This window comes from Manis javanica, chromosome 2 (genome assembly GCF_040802235.1).
Source record: "Manis javanica isolate MJ-LG chromosome 2, MJ_LKY, whole genome shotgun sequence".
NCBI lineage: Eukaryota > Metazoa > Chordata > Mammalia > Pholidota > Manidae > Manis > Manis javanica.
Window position 1 is genome coordinate 186,167,233 of NC_133157.1, and position 22,402 is coordinate 186,189,634.

Below are 22,402 nucleotides of genomic sequence, written 5' to 3' on the forward strand. Positions count from 1 at the left end.
TCCAAAGCTTAGGAAACCTTAGCCTAGGTCCTTAAATTCTGTATATCCAGCTGACAGCTAGAGAAGATGCAGTGAGGACAACTGCACAGGGAGCTGTGATAGCCAGACCCAGATGCAGCACACATGACTTCCGCTCACCTTTCATGAGCTAGACCTTGACTATGTGGCTGCACCTAGCTCTGTGCACATGTGCGTGGGCAGGGGTGGTGGGAAGTGGGAGAGGGGTGATCTCTGAGTAGCTACTTCCTCAAATTGAGTCTATGCTACACAAAGGGGAGTACGAAGAGCTGGTGGACAGCTAGCTGTCTGTCACCCAGAGACGCACCAGATAACAAAGATTACAAATGACAGAACTAGATTACCTGAACAGTGGGAAGGCAGAATCGTGTAGGACTTTGCTGCTCAAGTGTGGCCACATCTGGGAGTCTACAAAGGACCCCCGAGTGTTCATAAAGAACACAGCAAGAGCCACCCTATGCTACCTACTGGACACCAGAATCACCTACAAAGATTTATGTGAAAACCACCACCTTCTGTGGAGCTGCATTTCCACTGAAGGGAGGAGGCTTGGGGCAGGTGTGAGGGAAGATTCTCTCTTCTATTTGATGATCAAAGACTAATACCATTGAATACCATAAGGGGATTAAGAAAGACACAGTGGATCTAACCGATTTCCCTGTCAGCTCAGGACACAGTAGTCATAGCTGCTGTCACTATCACTAGTCAGACAGTGGCCCAGTTTCAGAGGACACAGGCATTTAGAAACACAAATGAAACGATATACAAATTGTGTTAGATTTTTAGAGGAAAGCTCAATGAAATAAGTCAAAGTATCTGAACCTAGACCTGTTTCTGTTTCTGGAAGCCGTACTAGGGGGAGATTCACTTACCCTTCCTGGGCCTTGGCACCCTCACTGGCAAAATGTGGAAACTAGTCTGGAACAGCAGTTTGCAAACTGTGTCCTGGGGAACCCGTTGGAGACTCATATAGAAAAACCATGGAGATTAGTCCCCACGTACAGCTCACTTTTGCCTTCCTGACCACATCGGTGTAAAATTTTCTCTGAACAAAGGATTCTATGGCTAAATGTTTGAAAACCTCTTTTAGAGATCACCACTCATTTCCAATTCTAATAGTCTATGATTAGTCCACATGACTAGGACAATCTCAATAAAAACCTCTCTTTATCCCACAATAAGACAATTTTTCACTCTAAATTTTAAATTAACATTGAACAGGAAAATCAGGTTGGCCCAATCCCTTAATTCTCTATGTATGTTTGTCAGGAAACTTTTAAGTCTTAACATTAGTCTCATTCATGTAGAAGAGTACACAGTGGAACTTCTCATGGCCTGAGAAGAATCTTGGTAGATTCTAACAAATTACTGGTTAAATTAAATTTTACATATAAAATAAAGATAACCCTGATCTCAAAAATCTATAATAAATTTGATTTTCAGTGTGACCTCTGACAGTTGTTCTCAAGCCCAGCACCTGCCACTATAAACCAGACTGTTTTAATAGGGTTAAGGCACCCTTCTTCCTGCACCAAGACCCAGGGGAACCCTCCATTGCCAATCACTCCACGGGGATGTGATTTTGAAACACTTGGCACAAAACTCTTGTTTTCCTATAAGGGACCAAGATGTACTTTGATTCACACTTGACAATCTCCCTGTGACCTTGAACCTACCTGCCCTGTGTCCTTGTTGGTGCCATTCCTTAGCTATAAACCTACTAAGAGCAAAACAGAGCTCCCTCAGTCTCTAATGTGGTTCTTTCATACAAGATTCAATAAATAACTAAACTTTAGGATAGACAAGTGTGGCAAAGACCAACTAAGTGTAAAAAAATTTAATCCATTCCATTTGGATGTCTATTCGTTCAATCATATTTTGCTGTACAAAAAATTTGTTTCTAGAAACTTCCCACCCAGGTAGGAACTTTTGCTCCAACTTTCAGCAACAGCAATTCCTACTGTCTTTACTTGAACAAAATCACTGTCATTGGAGCTGGTGTTGGTGACTCCCCCCTATTACTGACAGGCATCACCATTCTCCACACACCACTGAGGCTATGCATATAAATCTTGTTGCCCTTAGCTAGCCCCCCAGCCCTACTACAAAGGCACCAAGAATAATGAAGAGAGAGATCCCAGTGGACCCTCATTAAAGCCCTGATCACAATCACCAGAGCAATGCAGCTGACCCTTGTCTGGGATACAAAGAGCTCTTAAACCACTGATGGAAAGATCATAGGAATGTCAAGTAACCTGACAGAGGGGCCAGTGTTTCATGGGCTAGGGAAGTTCTCAAAACTGAAGCACATTCTCTATTGCAGTTGTGTTTGTTCCTCTGTTTTTCCTCTGTAAAAAAGATTTTGAGACAAGAATTATGTGCATCTTGTCCACTCTTAGGTCCCCAGGTCCTAGCAGAATGCCTAACACATGGTCCTTATTGAATGACTGGATGGCTAACAAACAGATGAATGCATTTGGGGGACCATTATTAATACAGCATGTAGCCATTTTTGTTGTGACAACCTGATTCTCTAAAGAAAGTGAAAAAAGGCAATATGGTACAAGCTCCTACAGCTTTCTCTACTCATTGAGTGCTTAGAAGTTTCCTTCCTGAAAATTAATACTTTTCAGAAATAAGAAAACTTGGGCGAAGTTCACACTAAATGTCCTAGGGGAAGATCAATGTATTCCAGATAGGTCTTGTAAGGCAAGACAACCTGCATTCATTCACTGAAATAAAAATCTGACAAGTAACATTTGGTGCTCTGGTGGAAGGTCAGTGCTTTGTTTCGTCAATATGTATGTTTTATTTAAAGAGCATTGATGAACACACTATTCAGTCATAGGTTGTAGAATACTGCTCATATTAGAGCTCAGAGTACTAACCAATGCTCACAAGACTCCTGAGTCATGAAGCAAAGTCTTTTTTACTAAGGTCTTTTTCTAAAGCAGGGATATACTTAAATTTTTTTTTACCTAGAAAATGGTTCAGCATTTATAGAGTTATGTTTTGGCCACCTGGTCACCATGCTATTGGGAAATATTCCCTTCTACCTTGATGCTGGTAAGGATAGAGTGCCTAGTAACAATAAAAGTTCAACACAACAGGCCTTTACTGAGTGTCAACCAAATAAATGTAAGGGGCGATCTGAACTCTGCGATGTGGAAGTGAGTAAGACATGGTCCCTGTGGTCCCGAGCATCAAAGAGCTCACAGCCCAGAGCTGAGGAAAGCTCTGTGTTGGACACCTAGAATTCCGTTATAGACCCGTGATGACCCAGAGGAAGTACGGTCAGCATACAAGAGAGAGGGTGTGATAAATTCTGTTTGGGAAGTGCTGGAGATGGTTTCTCAGAAGCAGTGTTTACACAATGAGATATCACCTCATACCTGTTAGGGTATCCATCATCAAAAAGACAAGAGATAGCAAATTCTGTGGATGTAGAGAAAGGATGTGGAGAAAAGGAAACCCTTGGGCATGGCTGGTAGGATTGTAAACTGGTACAGCCATTATGGAGGTTCCTCAAAAAATTAAAAATAGCAATATTATATAATCCAGCAATTCCACTTCTGGGAATATATCCAAAGGAAATGAAAACACTGACTCAAAAAGATATTTGCACTCCCATGATAGTAGCAGCATTATTTACAGTGGCCAAGACAAGGAATCAACTTAAGTGTCCATCAGTGGATGAATGGGTAAAGAAGTTGTGGCACAAATATACAATGGAATATTATTCAGTGATTAAAGAAAAAAAACAAGGAAATAGTATCATTTGAGACTTCATGGGTGGACCTTGAGGGCACTATGCTAAATATAGTAAGTCCCAGAGAAAGACAAATACTGTATGATCTCATTTATATGTGAAATCTAAAAACAAACAAACCCAAATTCACTAAAAAAGATTACATGTATAGTTGCCAGAGATATCAGGTAGAGAAGAGAAATTGGAGGAAAATAGTAAAAAAGTATAAAGTTCCAATTATAAGATAAATAAGCATCAGGGATATAATGTGCACCGTGGTGACCACAGTGAACCCTGTGATGTGATACATGGGGCAGCTGTTAAGAGAGTTAAGTCCTAGGAGTTCTCAGCATAATAACAAAACATTTTCTTTTTCTTCTTATTGCATCTATATGAGAGGATGGATGCTAACTAAACTTATAGTAATCATTTCACAACATATGTAAGTCAAACCGTTATGCTGTACGCTTTAAACTTATTCAGTGTTACTATATCAATTATATCTCAATGAAACTGCAGGATAAAAAAAGAAGTAGGGTTTAAACTAGGCTGGGTAGTGGGGGAGGGGCGAGAATCTAGACCATGGGAACACCAAAACTAAGGAGCAGAAGAAAAGAAAATGTTGTGTGTCTTGCTCAGGCAATAGTCACAAGCCCTGTGTAGCTACAGCTTGTCTGAGTGGAAGGCTGAGGTGGGCAGAATGCAGAACACAAGGCTTGAGAGAGAGGTTGATGTCATACTCCAGACATCCATGCTAGGAGGATCGGCTTTCAGTGGTAGCCACTGAAGTGCTCTCCAGGAAAAGAAGAACTAGCAACTCCACCAAAGCTGATGTAGGGTGCTCTCTACTCCTCTCCCAGCTGAGGAGCCATCAGCAACCCCATAGCTGCCCCAAAAAGAAACACACAGTTAAAATAAACCAGAACATGTTTGCCCTGCAAACACACACTCAAGACAAGTGCCCTAGTCTTCTTTTATATTCCTACCCTTACATATGTAGAAATTCAGGAGCCACCCCTGAGGGCTTCCATGTTCCATAAGGACGGGTATGGATAAAAATCCACTGTGTCTAGAGTAAAGTCAATCCCAGGAGGTGGCTCACCTTCCTTATTTCAGTGATAGCACCAAACCGAGGTGACAAGGGTAATGAGGGATGCTGAGGCCACTGAGAGGAACGCTGAGAAGCTCATTGTGAATGCAGGCTAAGAGGGCAGAGAGCCCATCAATTAGCCCCCAGCCCCCTGTGCTGTGCTGTGCTGTGCATATTGGCAGAAAAATAACTGAGAACCAGCTGTGTCATACCAGGCAACATAAATTAGATGTACAGTGCATCTTCCACAGCTATTAATAGTAAAGAGCCTGGGGCCAATTAGAAACATGTCCATGTAATAAGCAAATGAATTGCTCTTCAACATGTAAAACATTATTGTCTGTCATCCATAGGCAGCTAAATAGAAAACACAGCATAAGAGCATCTTGAAACTCAATGAATATTCCTGTGAAGACCACAGGTCTGTAATAAACTGGAGACTGAATGAAAGATGATGGTTCCAGCTTCTGCACTGTTTAAAGAAAAGAAGGGAATGCAAGCAATGTATGTGAATGCACAGGCACACATATAAGTGAACATATTAGCAGTAATTCCTTAAAAATGAAATCCGAGGCAAATGCCTCATGAACTGATTAAGGAATGTTTAAGCAAAAGCATGGTTTGATAGGCCCTGTAAAGTGTAGTGTATAACACAGAAAATGTATTGCAGTTTAAGCTATGTATTTTTTGCTATATTTAAAGCTGATACATTATAATGCATGTAAAAGTAGGTGCATGATCACTTTTAACAAAACAGACACCATAAACTGTTAGCTGATCTGGCCAAGTCTTCTATGTTACTTCTTTCATTTTTATTTGAGGCAAAAATGTGATCTTGCAAACAACAACCATAAAGCAAACAGGACAGATCATATATTTGCAAAGGAAATTGCAGGCCATGATACCTATTTTTTTAAGTTTACTACCTTTGTAAAAGCAACTGTTTCTATCATGCACATATATAAACCATAATTAAATGTTTGCAAAGAAGTTTAAAAACTGTTGAAATATTATTTAAACTATAAATGTATTTTGTTATACCATTTATTACTTATGGCAAAATGTAAAGATGGATAGGCAAAAAACTTAATCACTGATTACAATTCTTAAAGGGCTACTCATTGAACTTATGAAAGTAATTTAAATATATAATACCAATATACTAAAACAAGTTATTAATATCTCTTAAATATATAAAAGACACTAATTCTACACAGTGACTAAGGAATCATTATAATCAGAGCTAATGAAATCTAGTGACACAAGTGACAGAGTACCATGGTTTTTTATTTTTAGTCTTATTTGTGTGTCAGACTGCAGTCTCAGAGAATCTAGATAAGCATATTCAAGTTTATTTCCAAATCATCCTGTGTTTTTTCTTTTCTAATTTTAGTCTGCACAGATCCTCCTGACTCCCCCTGGTCTCTGATGCACACTTGTGGACTGAGGGCCGGCTGGCCAACATAATCAGATCAGCTTCCAACACCCAGGGCCGCTATAGCCTTACAGGGACACCTGTCTGATTACAGTTGATGACAAATGCTTACAAGTATGGATTTGGTTCTCCCATCTCAAGACAGTTGTCCTCAAACATTTTTATATGTATTATATTTAAATCAAGTGTCATTCTAAAAGAGCATATTACATACGCATTTATACATAAGCATCAGACTTTTTTAAATAAAAAAATGTACAGGTGGGGCAAAAAAAACCCCACAAAAACATATAGGTCTGCCCATGGCAGACGCTGCTTCTTGCCCTTGCAACAGCCACCCTTTTAACACTGGGTCATCCAATCTCGACATTATTGACATTTGGGCCGGACAGTTCTTTGTTAGGGAGACTGTCCTATGCACGGCAGTATGTTTAGCAGCTCCCCTGGCCTCTGCCTACGAGGGGCCAATAGCACCTCTTTCTCCCCAAGATGCATGACTGAAAGTGTCTTCCAGACATTACCAAATGCCCCTTGAATTGGGGTAGGAGGACAAAATCATCCTGGAGTGATAACCACTCTTCTTACAGAACTCTGTTTATGATCGTGTCCTCACCATTCTGTGGGCATCTGTGAGTTGTTTAGGAGGCAGCTTCTATTCCCAGCCAAACTGGTGACTCCTCACTAGTCCAGATCAATTACAGGGGCCCCATTCTCCTTCTCAGCTACTGTTCTACACAAGGGCAGGCAACATGACTCTGGCCAAAGAGACATGAGAAATCTGCTGAGGGTACCCAGTGAAAAGAGTCCCCACTCTTGGATGTCCCTTTGGAATACTACACACACACACACACACACACACACACACACACGCACACACATGCAAACATAGGTACATGCATGCAGGCACACACGCACATACACACACATATTATTATCTCTTTTCTTCATAATTTTAAGGCTATGAATATTTTATTACTGCAATTCTCTTCTGTATTATACTGATCACCTGAAGACAATATACTGTTCTAAGGGTGTTGTTTACATTTCATAAATGTTAAATTATGAAATACAAAAACAAAAAAATACAGAGAAAAATATAAACCACCCACATATGTACTGTTAGGTTATGACAGATGCTGATGTTTGCCATAGTTGCTTGCATGCCCTCTCACAGTTGCTAGGCCCAGCACGGCTCTCCCCATGCCTCCAATATTCTCTGACAGCTTGTCACTGTTCCCAAGTGTCCTGACTTTGTCCCGCCTCCTCCTAAATCCCAAGGTAAGAGACTGCAAGGATGTGATGGAAATGCATATTCTCTGGGGTTCTCCCAGAGGCTCAGTTACTAGCAATTTTTATTACCTGGAGCTTTATTACCTCTCACTTGGTTTCTGACAGTATATGCTGAGATTGACTTTGTGTTCAGACATGCACGAGGGAGGTTGGAAATTGTCAATACAGCTTGTTTCTCACACAAAATATTTCTCTAAATTCTTTTGTCTTTTCTTAAGTCCAAGAACAGTGTTCTTCCACATGAGACCCACCATAGAGAGAGAAAAGAGTGAAGCAAATTCAGCTACTGTCAGTGATGCTGGGGAGTGGTGAGTCCTCATTCGGGCAATACTACGTGGGGTGCTTGTTCTCTTTGCACTCTTTATTTCATCTCACAGAGGAAAGAGAATACTACCTGATTCTTAGTATTTTTAGGTTTATAAAGTATTAGGTTATAAAGTGAGTGACTTCGACTCACATTTTCCCATGTGATACTACCAAATGATGATACCTGATACCTTCACAGACTGTCCTGCTGTCCACTGTCCCCAGCACCCAGCACAGTACTTGGTACACTGTAGTCCCCAACTAAATGTTTGTTAAAGAAATGAAGGATTGAGGGATGCATAAGGGGCAGATCCAGAATTCCAGGAAGGAAGAAATGGGGTGGAAACGGTAGAGCTACGCTTCTCGAAAGAGCTGTTCTGCCAACTATTTGTTTCTCTCCCGCTCTAATTTTTTCTTTGAGAAAGGCTTAATATGAAAAAAAAGGTCAGCCGAACTAAATAGTGAGCTTAGTACCACACTTGATTTACATTCTAGTTCAAGTTCTTTATCTCATTTCAGACCAGTAACAATGAGTTTTCCAGGTGGATCTGTGCAGACCTCGCTTTGAGGGGGCTTGGGCCCCAAGAACTAATTTAGAGCTACATGTGCTTTGTGAGCACTTTTTACTTAATTGTATTAGTTAGTTTCAGGTTATTTGGAGATGTGGACGGATGTTATGGGATGGCTGAAACAACCTCCCAAGCCACTGAAGTTAAAGAATTACACAGTTCAAATAATCTTCAATTACCAAATCCTAGAGTAATACTTTGTTTTCCTATTGCCAAGGATAGAAGCCCTTCAACTAAATAGGAAGGAAGACTGAATTAGATGGAAGAAGCGTCTGGCATTTGTTGGCATGTTAAAGTTGGCTGGCCTTTAACCACCTTAAAGACGTTCTACTTTCATACAGGTTTTCCTTCAAGTTCCTCCTGCACCCAGCAACATCATGACCCTGGGTTGTTCTGGCTCTATTTGGGTGAACTTGAACTGCTTTATAGGGATTTTCTAGTGCTTAATTTGACCACCAATCCATACCAGCCTACTCTGGTGATATAAAGACAGGAAGAGCCTGAGAGATTAGGACTCCAGACACAGTCACTCTGAGCCAGGGGTCCTCAGACTTTGGCACACACCAGAGAAGCTCCCAGGTGGCACTGGTTCAGTGGGCCTGGGACCATACTTTGAGAAGCACTCTTCTGGGCACTCAACACGGTCCATTAAGAGGGCCTTCCATTTCCATCCAAAAGCAATATTTTTGCACACTTACCTTGATATAGACTGCTGGTGGCCTACCAAATAGCCATTATCTCCTTTTTCTCCCCCCAGCAGTACCCCATTTTTATCAAGAGCAACAATATACTCAGCTTTAAGGACACTACATTTTTTCAGTCTCCCTTCAGCTACACAGGTCTGTGCGATACGATCACCAAGGAAATGTAAATGGAAGCCACTGGGGAGCACTACTGGGGAAGCCCTTTAAAGGGAGTTGGTGGGCTGTTGCTTTGTTGGTGTTTCCTAACAGATTTCCACCACAGACTGTTCACTTTCCTTCCCCTTCTTTCCTGGGACGTGGACATGATGCTGGAAGGGGTTGGTCCCCTGAGGACCACAAGTGGCAAGCAAAGGCTAAGGATGTTTGAATGGCCAAAGATGCCTAGGTTTCGATGACATCATGTGCTGTCACACCAGCTCTAGGTTCCGATGACATCACATGCTGTCACACCAGCTCTAGGTTCTGATGACATCATGCACTGTCACACCAGGTCTGGATTGCCCACTTCCAGACCTCTGATTCTGTGAGAAACTTATTTAAATCCTTATTTTGGAATTTCTTTCTTTTGAAGCCAATGAAATTCTTAACTAATACACCTTCCATATTATAGACCAGTGCTAGATATGCAGATGGAAAATACAAGTTGTATTTCCTGCTTTCAAGGAGCTTATGGTACAGCTGTGAAGACAGGAAACAGACACTGTTCAGGGGTGAATGTGAGACCCAAGGACCTGAAGACTAAAGCAACCAGAACATGTCCCAGGCACTCTGAGAAACTCTTCTAAAAAAATTTAGATTAGGAAGTAGAGGGCAGAGTAAGGTATGAGGTTCAATTTAGGGATCTTGAGATCAAAGATCCATTTAAACACATGAGAAACAGTGATCCTACATGAAAAGAGGATGCTGCAAAATGTTCAGGCCTGTAGTAGGGATGGAAATGGTACAGAATCATCTATGGTACCAAAGGGAAATGAGGAGGAACAAGCATTGCAAAAGTCTGAGAGAGGCAATGTCTTGAGAAAGAAGAGGAATGATCTGAGGTTGACGTAAAGAAACCTTGGAAGTTGAGTGAGCAATGTTGAGCAAGATGAGTGTGTGGTTTTGATGGTGGAGAGCAGTGCTGGCAAACATTTTAAAGCCATGAAGCCCTTATTTCAGGACAGCATCATAAGACAAACACCCCCCAAAAATGGAGCTATTTTGGTTAAATAAGTCATAGAAAACCCATAGGTTCAGCTAACAACCTTCCTCCCCTACTGTAACTTGGGACCTCCCCAGAGCACAAAGGAGCTAGAGAGACCAACTTATGGGGAGAGGATGAAGGTACAGATGGAAAATGCAGTGCTTTAGAAACCATGAAATAATTCAGGGGTGAAGGAGCCAGAAAAAAACTTGAAAAATTTTTGTTTGGGGATTTAAGACATCTTGAACATGTTCCAAGATGTTCCACTAACTCTCAGACTGATACAAGCAAGCTGTTGGAACTTTCAGAAGACCCATGCTCAAGTTGCTTTCCAAATCTAAAAGTATTTTATCCTAAGCTTGGAGAAATTATGTTTAGAAAAGAAGAGATTATGGTTTCAGAGTCTGTGAGTTTTACATGAAGAGTCAGATTGAAATGGCCTTAAGATTTTTAATGTTCCGTTCTCTTTGCTCTTGAAAGGTTTAACTGAGTGCCCTCTCTACTTTCTGTTTTAAAGATAAAATCCAGCCTGGAAAATGTTCTACGGCATTGTTTCTAACAATTTTAAGACAGGTGAATAGCATGTGGTATTTGATATCAAGTGTGGTGAGAATTTCTGACCACTTTGTTTTTTTATAAGATGAAAAGTATATGTTGATACCTAGCATGACTTATGGAGCTGTTAATTTGTAACATGCCATATAATAAATTTTTGTCATTTACTTATAATGTCAGTCTGTGAAAGATTTTCATTGCCCTGCCCATTTTCTAGATAGGAAACCAGAAAACGCCACAGGGTGAAATTCACTTAACACCTTGCAGATGGTAGCACCTGCCTGCCCACATTAGCGTAAGAATGAAAATCTTTTGCATTCTACTCTTTCTAAAATTAGCCTGCATAGTCAGTATCATGGAAAGAATCGTTCATTTCATAATTCTGCCCTGGACAGAATTGCAAGCAAGCAGAGATAAGCTAGTGTCAACTTTTATCTTTGCCACCATGACTCAGAGGGAGTTTGAAATGAAGAGCAACAACAAAGGGACAGGCTCTGAATGCAGCAATGTGGTATGTGCACATTAAAGTGGCTCCCTAACTGCTCACATAATTCATGAAGTTCTTCCACATTCAAAGAACAAATAAGGTCTTTGAAGTTTAAAATAATATCAGATTATATTAATTCAAAATACCTTCCACATCTTGAGTAGCCATACCCTTGTCACATCCAAAAAGGCCTCCACACTGAGCACATACTCAGTCCAGCTCCAGTGGGTGCTATGCAGACAGTCCTGTTACTGCCCTTTGGAGTACATCACTGAAGAGGCCCTAGACTTGGACAGAGCCAAAGGAGTGTCAGAGGCCCTGACATTGGCCCCTTGCCCTGCAGAGGAAGAATCTTAATGTATCTGGAGTCCTACCTTCTCTGAGCTAATACCCAGAAACATGTCTATGGGGCATAACGCAGATGAGCCCTGAGTCAAGGCCTTTGCAAGATACAGGGAGACAGGTGCCTGACCTGCTGTGTAAATGAACCTGCCATAGAACAAACTGCTCTCTAAGAGACTGTATCTTCTGTAAGTAAATGTTGGAATGGAAGAAATGCAAACATATGCAGAGTCTGTAAAGAAAAGAAATGCTACATATTTGTCCTAAAGAATTGTGTTGGGGTAATGTTTTCCTTGAATGCAAGGCTACTTGTGAAAGAAAAGCAATATGCAGATCTGTATGTTCTTGACAAGGTCTTGGATGTTTTAACGAAACAAAACAATATCCTGAGCCATTCACTATAAGATACGAGATAAAATGTTGACTTAGAATAACTTTCATGTATGCTGGATGTGAGGTTTCTCATCATATAGCCTTATACCTTCAAATATGTGGGAAGCAGAGGAGAGGAGACATGCTCTTCTGATTTTCTTTTTTAAGTTAGGTCTTTGGGAGTTAGATAAATCTACAAATGTAGACTCTGACACCTTCCATGGAAGCTGCAGCAACAATCAACAGTCCGGTTTCAGGGTTAGAAAGTCATTTAATGAGCAGATGTAGATCAGCAGCTCTGCCAGTGTACCCAGAAGGGTAGTAACTGGGTTTTCCTGAGGGAGGGAAAGTTCTACGGTAAACTGGATTTGAGAAATACTGGATTAAAAGTTTTTTTGATTTCTTTTTTTTTTTTTAACTTTAAGGCAACTCATAGCCTTGTATATGTTTTAACATGCATAGCAAATTTCAGAGCTAGAAATAAATCATAAGGATTTCCCCAATTTCTTTGACCACAAAACCCTGGAGAATCTGGTGGGATTATTGTTCCTTGGTTTATATTTTAGGAAATGATGAAGCAGGTAAGATAAACTTATAAAACACTAAAAAGAAAGAAGGAAGGGAGAAAAGGAAGAAAGAAATAATAAAATGCAAAGTCTTAGGTGATTTAAAGTCTGATGCATCTTATAGAATGATTGTCTAGGCCATATTTCAAAGTATAAGGAGACAGGGAAGTATACGTCACTCTAACTAAACTTTTTAAAAATATGTAATAATAGTTGTATTAAATAAAATACTTAGCATCATCATCCACAGGTCTACCATAGCTCTCTCTTCTGTCCCATTTACTTCTGACAATAAAAATAAACTAAATATAAATACACTAAAAATAAAAATAAAATAGAAGGTGGCCATGCAATATTGAGGTTATGAATAACCAATCTCCATCTTGGATTTGCCCCTGAGAACTGACTGGACCCACCCACACCCCAAGCACCCCCTCTGCACATAGGCAAACAGTGAACACCCGTTAATATTCTCAGGGTTCACTCAGGACCCCGTGGGTGTTTTGAGTAATTACCATGGATCATACAAGTCACCATATCAAACACTCAGAGTACATCGTCTCATGGAATCCCTACAGCAACTCTGTGAGGCTATTGAAATAACTTTTCAAGTGAGTGGTATCTGCTTGACTTGAGTTCCTCCTGGATTGCTATATGACATTGTGTTCTTTTCACTTTCTTATCCTCCTAACTCCTTGTATGCCCAACTCTGAACTTGTGGCCCCTCTGATGCCGTTGGTCCTCCAGCCCCTATGATTTGTGTTGGCCTTAGAACCTTGCCTTTCACTACTGGATGCCAGTTTGGCATGTCCTGTGGTCCAGTTCCCTGCAGAAAACCAACTCACATTAGCTGCTTGGCTAGAACCTTCTACAGAACAGTGGGAGTTTGGGACCCAGGCCAGAGGGAGTAACTCACTTCCATTTAATCTTTATCTTTGGGACAGATCAACCATATACAACTTACCAGAAATCCAGTTATAGTGAGAAGTAAGGAAATCAGGTGTCTAGAAGATTGAGGAACACATTTTAGAGCTGGTCCTTGCTATACTGGAGCAGGGTTCAAACAGCAGCCAGTATAGGGGTACCAAGCTCACAAGCTTGTAGGAAACAGGAAGTTTAGCTGGATACTATGGTCTGCAGTGGTGGGGACTGTGGCAAACTGGAGTGAATGTGCCTTGTCCAAATACTTGATTGTGGCTCAGGTGTTACCAAGTTGGGAACGTGAGCCTAAGATGCCTGGTATTCCCATTTCCAAAGGAAGTCAGAGAATCCAGATGTCTATGCATGCTTCCTGAAATGTTAGATTGTTAATGGGCCATGTAAAATATATTTGTGAGCCAGTTTACATTCTCTGATCTAAAATATTGATTGGGATGATAAATGAGTTGCTTGAGAGCCAGCACAGCATGGTAGTTAAGAACATGAACTTTAGAGCAAGAGTCCCCTTGTCCAAAGTCTGGCTTCATCATTCCCTAGCTTCCCTGTAATCTCTCTTCACCTCAGTTTCTTCATCTGCATAAAGAGAATAATATTAGTACTTAATGAGCATTAAATAAATTAAACCATAAAGTACTTTCAGTCTTATCAGGCATTTTGTTAAGTGTTAAATAAGTGTTTGCTTTAAAAGTTTTATAGATCCATATCCCAAGAAAACCAGGCCAGACCATCTTTGGAAACTCCTGGATGGCAGATACATTAAAATTTCTCACTCAGGCTTAGGCTCACCAGAATGGAGAGGCATTCTGGAATAAAAGATTCCTTAAAAATAGGTGGGGAGAAAGGAACAATCTTCAGTATCACATTTTTGGTGGCAAGCCTGAAAGACAGAGCAAGTTAAATACCCCAGCACTAAAATCTGATGATTTTACGTGGAAATAAGATTTGAGTTGATAAGAATATATTTCTCTCTATTCTTAATAAGACCTGGGCAATTTTGAAACCAAGCAAGCAAATATTTCTTCCTATAAACAGGAAGAAACAAATGAATGTTCAGTTTTGAATTTGCACTAAAACTCAGTTGGTCTGTAGGTTTTTGGTGGGAGCCACCGTGGAAAGTTAGGCATAATGGTTGGGGAGCTGGCACTTGGTCTTCGCTAACAGCCAGAAAAGGAGCAGCTGACCATGGGATGGAAGCTCAATAGCTTCCTCTCTTCTCAGGAGACAATGAACTTGCATCTGTTTAAACCTCCCCAGGGGACCCTGGCATCCCATTTAATCTCCTTTCCACCAGCCCAGTATGAAGTTAAGAAAACCAAACCCATTTGAAACACAAGCCCTTAACACATCAAAAGTCCTGGGAGGGGCTTGGTTGACCTATAGGTCACCGCAGGAGACACAAAGAAGCAAAAGGGGACTTTTAGGAACAACTGTTGTTTCGCGAATTCTAAGTCAGAGGCTTAACATCTGCTTTGACCCAAGAGCCAGCTTGAGCCCCACAAGATGAGGATTATAAAGTACATTAAACAAATGAAACCTTTAGTTCCCCTTGCTGTTTACTCTGACGGATGAAAGCATTCCCTGGCGCCACAGAGGCCTCTCTGAGGGTCTGCACTTGGAGGGCACAGCTGCTGCCCGCCCTCACAGGAGTGCTGGTGCCTGAGGACAAGCTGCCTCCTTTAAACAGATCACACGATTCAAGTGATGCCACGCCTGGAGAAACTCACTTCCAACCTGGTTTCAAACTCTTCGGTCACTTGCAACTTAGGTCACTGGACAGTGTTTGGGGGGAGAACGGCAGGCCGGCCCAGTCCCTTTTTCTCTCCCGCTCACTGCCCTTTCACCTCCCCTGATAGCCTGCATTTTATTACTCTAGTTTCTAGTTCTCCTGGTCTCTCCAGTAAGCCTTTTCTTATTCTTGATGCTTCATTCTGTTTAGCACAAAAACCAGCAATCAATTAATAGTCTATTTAAATTCAAAATTGTAGTTTACTCCTGAATAAACATACAGTTTTTCTAGTCTGCCATGGAAGAATATACGGCTTTATGCTTAAATTCAGAGCTATCACAGCTATTATCCTGGAGTATAACAACATGTTTGCTATAATATCTTACAGCTTTTTTTTTTAACTTCATGATAGTGGATTAAGACTGGGCACCTGAATAAGTCTTTTAGGAATTTCATTCATCCACCTTTTTCAGCAAAGCTTAATGAGGGCCTGCATGTCTGAAGCACTGTTGCTACAGGGATACTGAGATCCATAATGCAGCCTTGCTGCTGGTCTGGCTGGGAGGCTGGCACGTCCGCACAAGCAGAGTGGTGAGAGCAGGCTGGCTTACAGGGAAGCACAGAGTGCCCTGGAAGCATGGCCGAGCCTCCTGAGGAGGTTTCTGAGGACAAGAGGGAGCCACTGGGGAGGACACCTGGAGATGACGCTCACACTGAGCACGGGGGATGAGTCAGAGTCCGAGCGACTGACGCCCCTGAGAGAACAGCAGGCGCAGAGTGAAGGAGAGGGAGGGCACATGGCTGCCTGCGGGCCCCTGCAGCTCCTGGGTCTCATGGGATAAAGGGGATGGGAAATCAAGCTGGGCAGGGAAGCCTTCAGGAGTCAGCTCGTGAAAGGTCGCTGTGAGAGAACAGAGTTTATAATGAAGGCGATGGAGGTAGGTGGGGGAAGGATGATGGGAGGAGAAGCAGATGGGAGGCAGGTACACGGTTAAGAAATTAAGTTGTAATATAGGTGAAACACAGTAAGCGCCAAAATGTAGGCAGTGGTAATAGGGATGAAACAGAGATGTCTGAGGAGATATTTAGAGGGAGTGAATAACGACACTGGGCTAAGTGACTGACGATACGTAGCAAGCGAAATTTAGGATGATCCTAGCCACCTAGCTTAGCAATGTGGTAGGAACTCTATTGTTGCCCCATATCTTGTTTTCTTCTCCTCTGGGCACAAAGAGGATAATACCTGTTCTCTTGCTCTTGAGTAGGACCACATCATTAAGTTTAGCTGAGAACTCTGAGCAGAAGCGATATGCGTCATTTCTAAGCTAGATCATTTGATTGCTAAAGTGAAACCTTCAGCTTTATCTTCCCTTGGCAGTACAGGTTGATAAGAAATTTCCATAGGATGAGAGGTAGCCTGGAATGCTGAGCCAACACATGAATAAGCTACCCTGGAGAGTCACTTGGACCCAAAATAGATTTTATGTAGGTGAGAAATAAACTTGAGCTGTGTTAAACCATTGTGATTTGGGGGATTATTTTTATAGTGGCATAATATAGTCTATCCTGACAGATACGGTTACTTGTATTTAGAGAAATGAGTACATGCAAGAAATGGATGCTCAAGTTTATTTATTTTTTCATTATTATTATTATTTTTAGTTTAAAAAGTTTATTTTAAAGGTTTCATTTAAAAGGTTTATTTAGTTTTAAAATGTTAGTTAAAAGGTTTGTTTTTTGGTATTGTTTCCATTCTTATTTCCCTTTGGTTTTAAGTTTTATCTTGTATGGACTCTCATAAAACAACTGACTTTCATGAATACACAGATGAGTACAGCAAAAGCTTGTTCTTGCCACAGCAAAAACCCAGCCACTCTAGTCTCCTGCTGTCTATATCAAGCATTCAATGTCCACTTCAAGTCCCTATACTTTTATCCATTAAGTTAAATTCTTTTATCTCAAAACTCTCTCCCAGGGAGTCTTTCTGTCTGTGTACGCAAAAGGGAAATATCACAGAACTTTCAAGGCACCAATAGCCATCATTTTCCTGATTTATCTATTTCATCAGAATAAGAACTCACACAATAATAGCACCTAGTTCCACAAAATGGTCTCAAAACATTAAATGTATCTTTTAACCAGATATATTGAGTTTAAATTGACAAATAAAATTCTAAGATATTTAAAGTATACATGATGATTTGATAGATATATACATTGTGAAAGGATTACCGCCATTGAGTTAATTTTAACATACCCATCACCTCACATACTTACTTTTTTTTGGTGAGGACACTCAATCTTAGCAAAACTCACTGATACAATACAGTGGTATCAACTATAGTTACCATGGTATACTTTAGATCCCCAGACCTTATTCATATAATTGAAAGTTTGTACACTTTAATCAGACTCTCCCTGTATCCCCCAGTTCCCAGCCCTTGAAAATCACCATTCTAAGCTCTGTTTTTATGTGTTCACCTTTTTTTTTGTAGATTTCAAATGTAAGAATAACATGCAGTATTTGTCTTCCTCTGTCTTATTTCATCCCATATTAAGATTTTTTTTTCTATTTCTGTGAAAAATGCCATTGGAATTTTGATAGGGATTGTGCTGAATCAGTATATAGCTTTGGGTAGTATTTTAATTATATTAATTCTTCCAATCCATGAGCACAAAACATCTCTCCAAAATTTATGTCTTCTTCAGTTTCCTTCATCAATATCTTATAGTTTTCAGTGTACAACTATTTCACCTCCTTGGTTAAATTTACTCCTAAGTATTTTACTCTTTTCGATGCTATTGTAAATTGGATTGTTTTCTTAATTTCTCATTTCAATAGTTGGTTGTTAGTGTATAGAAACAACTGATTTTTATATATTGATTTTGTATCAGCAACTTTATTGAATTCATTTATTAGTTCTAACAGCTTTTGGTGGAGGGCTTTCTAAATATAATATGTCATCTGTAAACAGAGACAATTTACTTCTTCCTTTTTGATTTGGATGACTTTTATTTTCCTGATTTCTCTGGTTAGGACATCCAGTACTATGTTGAATAAAAGTGGTGAGAGTGGGCATCCTTGACTGGTTCCTAATCTTAGAGGAAAAACTTTCAGCTTTTCACCACTGTCCAAGATGTTAGTTGTGGGCTTGTCATATATGACCCTTACTATATTGAGGTACATTCCCTCTATATTCCACTTTGTTGAGAGTATTTATCACTTAAGGATGTTGCATTTTTTAAATGCTTTTTCTGCGTCTATTGAAATGATCATATGATTTTTTATCCTCCATTTTGTTAATGTGCTGTACCATCTTTATTGATATGCATATGTTGAACCATCCTTGTATTCCAGGAATAAATCTCACTTGATTGTGGTATATGATCCTTTTAAGTTGTTGTTGAATTTGGTTTGCTAATATTTTGTTGAAGATTTTTACATCTATATTCATCACAGATATTGGCTTGTGATTTTCTTTTCTTGTGGTGCCCTAGGCTGAGCTCAGCATCATGGTGATGTTGGCCTCATAAAATGGGTTTGGAAGTCTTCCCTCCTGTTATTTTCTTTTTCATGGTGTTAATTCTTCTTTAAATATTTGGTAGAATGCACTAGTGAAGCCATCCAGTCCTCAGCTTTGTTGGTTGGGAGGTTTTTGGTTACTGATTCAATCTCCTTTCCTCACTAGTTAGTAATTAGTCTGGTCAGATTTTTCTAGATCTTTGATACAGCCTTGCTAGGTTGTGAATTTCTAGAAATACATAATTTATTTTTCATTACTTTAATTTAGCTTAAAAGGTTTATTTCTTGGTATTATTTCCACTCATTTGGCTGTAGTAGGTCCAGGATTCTTTATTTTAGCCAGCACTGATATTCCCTCCATCCCCACCCTGTGATTCCAATGGAGCTGGTTTAAAGGTCATGTTTTGAGAATGGCTGCTCTAGGGAGCTGTGGCAGGCAGAATAATAACCCTGCCCCCCAAAACTGTCTACTTCCGAATTGCTAGAATCTATGACTATGTTAGGTTACATGGCAAAGAAGAATTAAGGTTACATATGAAATTAAAGTTGCTAATCAGCTGACATTAAAATGCGAGAGTATTCCAGATTATACAGATGGCCCAATATAATCATAAGGGTCTTGATCACAAAAGTCACAATGGCAATAAATCATTGAACAACTGTATATTAAATACCTACCATAAAGACAACCTTAGATGCCTGTTGTGTTCTCATGTATTTGATTGCATTTATCACATATATGATTCCATTTGAGACCCTCTGGCTTCATGAGAAAGGAAGGAGATGAGAAAATTAGTGTTCACCTAAAGTAGGTGGTGCCTTATGCACAGCAAGTTAGCTGTCAGGCTGCACATATACACAGGTCTTAGCTTCATGTACAGGTATTTTGGGTTGTTTTTTCCACTGTAGGGTGCTGTGGTAGATAGAAGATAATATAATCCTTGCCCTCAAAGAATTAAAACCACTTATTATCTCGTAATTATGTAACTTCATTACAAAAAAAAAAAATTCCTCAAATTTGCAAAAGGTTCATCATGAGGCTGCCCTTAAATAGTAAACAATACTGTTATGTTCCCTGATACCACTAAGTATTCATTTACAGGCTTTTAACTGCCATGTCTGACAAATAATTAGAAGTCACTGTTACTTAAAGTCAATCAGAAACAAAGTGTTTCACAGATGTTATAACGTAAGTTAATGGGGAAATGAATCAAATTATAAAAATTTGTTTTAGGCACAATTATTCAGGAGCACAGTTATTATATAAAGTAAAGTATATCTACATAGTAATAAATGAACTCCTGTGTAACTGGGACATTTTCTGAGACTTAGGGGATTTCCTCTAACCAAGGTATCCCTTTGAGGCCATAGCCCATAATTTGGGAACTGATTCTAAATGAATAGTGTTTTCTTAATTCAACCCATGAAGCTTCCCTTAATCTTGATCTTTTAAGTCTTGGACAAAAGTTCGAAAATGTTTAGCATGTGTTTCATTTTACCATGCTTTTACTAAAAGTAAACTGTTCAAATTACAAGCAAATATTAATGAGTGATTAATTTCTAATAACAATGCTGAAGGAACCCAATTTATGCAAACATTTTTAAAATGACAAATACACAAGTACAACTTTGCACAATTCTCTTAACTATCTACTGTCACTTAACGTTTAAACTAACACTAGTTTTTCCTAACAGGGACAAATAGAAATCCTTCCAGTATTTTGGAAAGAATCAAAGTCTGGTCATTTGTCTTGCTCCTGGCTCCCTGAGATTAATGTCATATGACTAAAGGAAACCTTTTCTCCAGCTTTCTCTGGCAGTTTATACTTTTTAAAGGGGGCATTAATAATAATGTTTGTTAAGCATTTGCTATTTCCCAAGCTCTCTGCTATAAACTTCCCCATAATATTGCATTTAATCTTTACAATCATGTGATGAGGCAGGATCTCCCAATATTCTCACTTTATAGGTGAGAAAGTGAAGGCTCAGAAAGGAAAGTGCAATCTGTTAAATCCTCACAGATGCTCAGTGTTGGGGTTGGGTTCAAATCCAAGCAGGCTGACCCTGCAGATGCCTCTTCACTGGTCCATGCTTGCCTTCCCAAAGCTCTCACCAGGTTCCCAAACCTGTCACTCCATGGGCTTCCCTGTGCCTTTTGTCAAGGTATCAGGTGTCACTTGGAAGAAAGGAACACAACTCTTGTTCATGACTATTTTTTCTCAACTCTGACATTTTTCTTTGGCCAAACAGATTTATTCACTCAATCTGGATGCTGGTTCTGTAACTGTAGAGATGAATTTCTTTCCATTTGTTAACTTAGCCTCTGCCAAAGACTTGCTTTCAATTTTTAGAAAGATTGAATCTCCTCCTCTTTCTTTTCGGTCTTAAAAGCATGCGTCTCACCTTTTTTTTTTTTTTTTTAAAGCATAGGCTTCCTCTTTCATCTGCTTTTTCCCACCAGCTGGGAGGATTTAGGCTAGCATTCCATTCTGCAGTTGGCATTGTTAAAATAACAGGGGTTTGGAAATTCAGAGATGACACCTTAAGAGGGCAGGTCCCAGTTCCTCCATGGAAATGGAATTCAATTCCTTATCATTCCATATATATTAATATCATGTCAGGTAGCCATTAAGTGCTTTGAAAAAAAAAACACTTTGTGAAGATAGGGGTGACTCCAGTGTGCAGTGGGACAAAGAACTGAACTATGCTAATCAGCAATCAGCATACCCCCTTACAATCAGGTGGTGTTATATAATTTTGAAAGCATTTTCACCTACTGTATATAATCGCAATTAACCTCAACCAACCTCATAAAACACATAATGCAATATGGTGGCTTACTGCCATATGGTGGCTCAGGATATAGAGAGCTTTTTGCTTCAAGTCACCCATGAAGGCAATTCTGAGCTGCAATGTCTTTCAAGGATGCTAACACAGTGCATGAAAATGCATCTACTCACTACACGGGATGAGCAAAAACCAACAAGAAAGCAGAACTATCACCAATAAGAACCATCTTGTACATTAGGATGCCAGCCTGACTGGGGTTGGTGGAATTATTTATGTACACCTGATGGAAGACTAGAATCTTAAATACTGAGGGAGAAAAAGGAAGCAACCAGGGAGACGAATGAGCTACACATTTTAAGGTAGCAAAGATTTGACAAGAAAAGCCATATTGTACATGACCCGATAGGATTGTTCTAATATCCTAGAAGGAAAAAGAGAACTTGATCTGGATGGAGGACTCAGAACACAATTGTTCATGGTTTTCCACAAAGACTGGCGAGAGTGATGCAACTCAGTCACTCCCATTAGCAGGTGAGACTCAAGGACTTCAAAACAAGAAGTCAGGGACTTCTAGTTTCTCCCTGGTGATCAGTAGACCTGCTCACTTGTCCATCTAAGATTATATACATAAATACTCTACACCCACTTCTTGATTTTTCAGATTAAGAGGAATTTTGAATAATGAAACCTCCCTTGTTCCTAATTTCATTCTAACCAATGAAACTTTATCAGTTTCCAATCAAACGTATCCCAAAGAAT

General features: G+C 39.9%; 1 protein-coding gene across 2 annotated transcripts in view; it reads right to left on the minus strand.

Annotated features, from left to right (window-relative positions):
• Positions 1-22,402, minus strand: part of NCALD (neurocalcin delta) — a 397,463-nt gene that overhangs the window by 119,570 nt on the left and 255,491 nt on the right. The window lies entirely within an intron of this gene.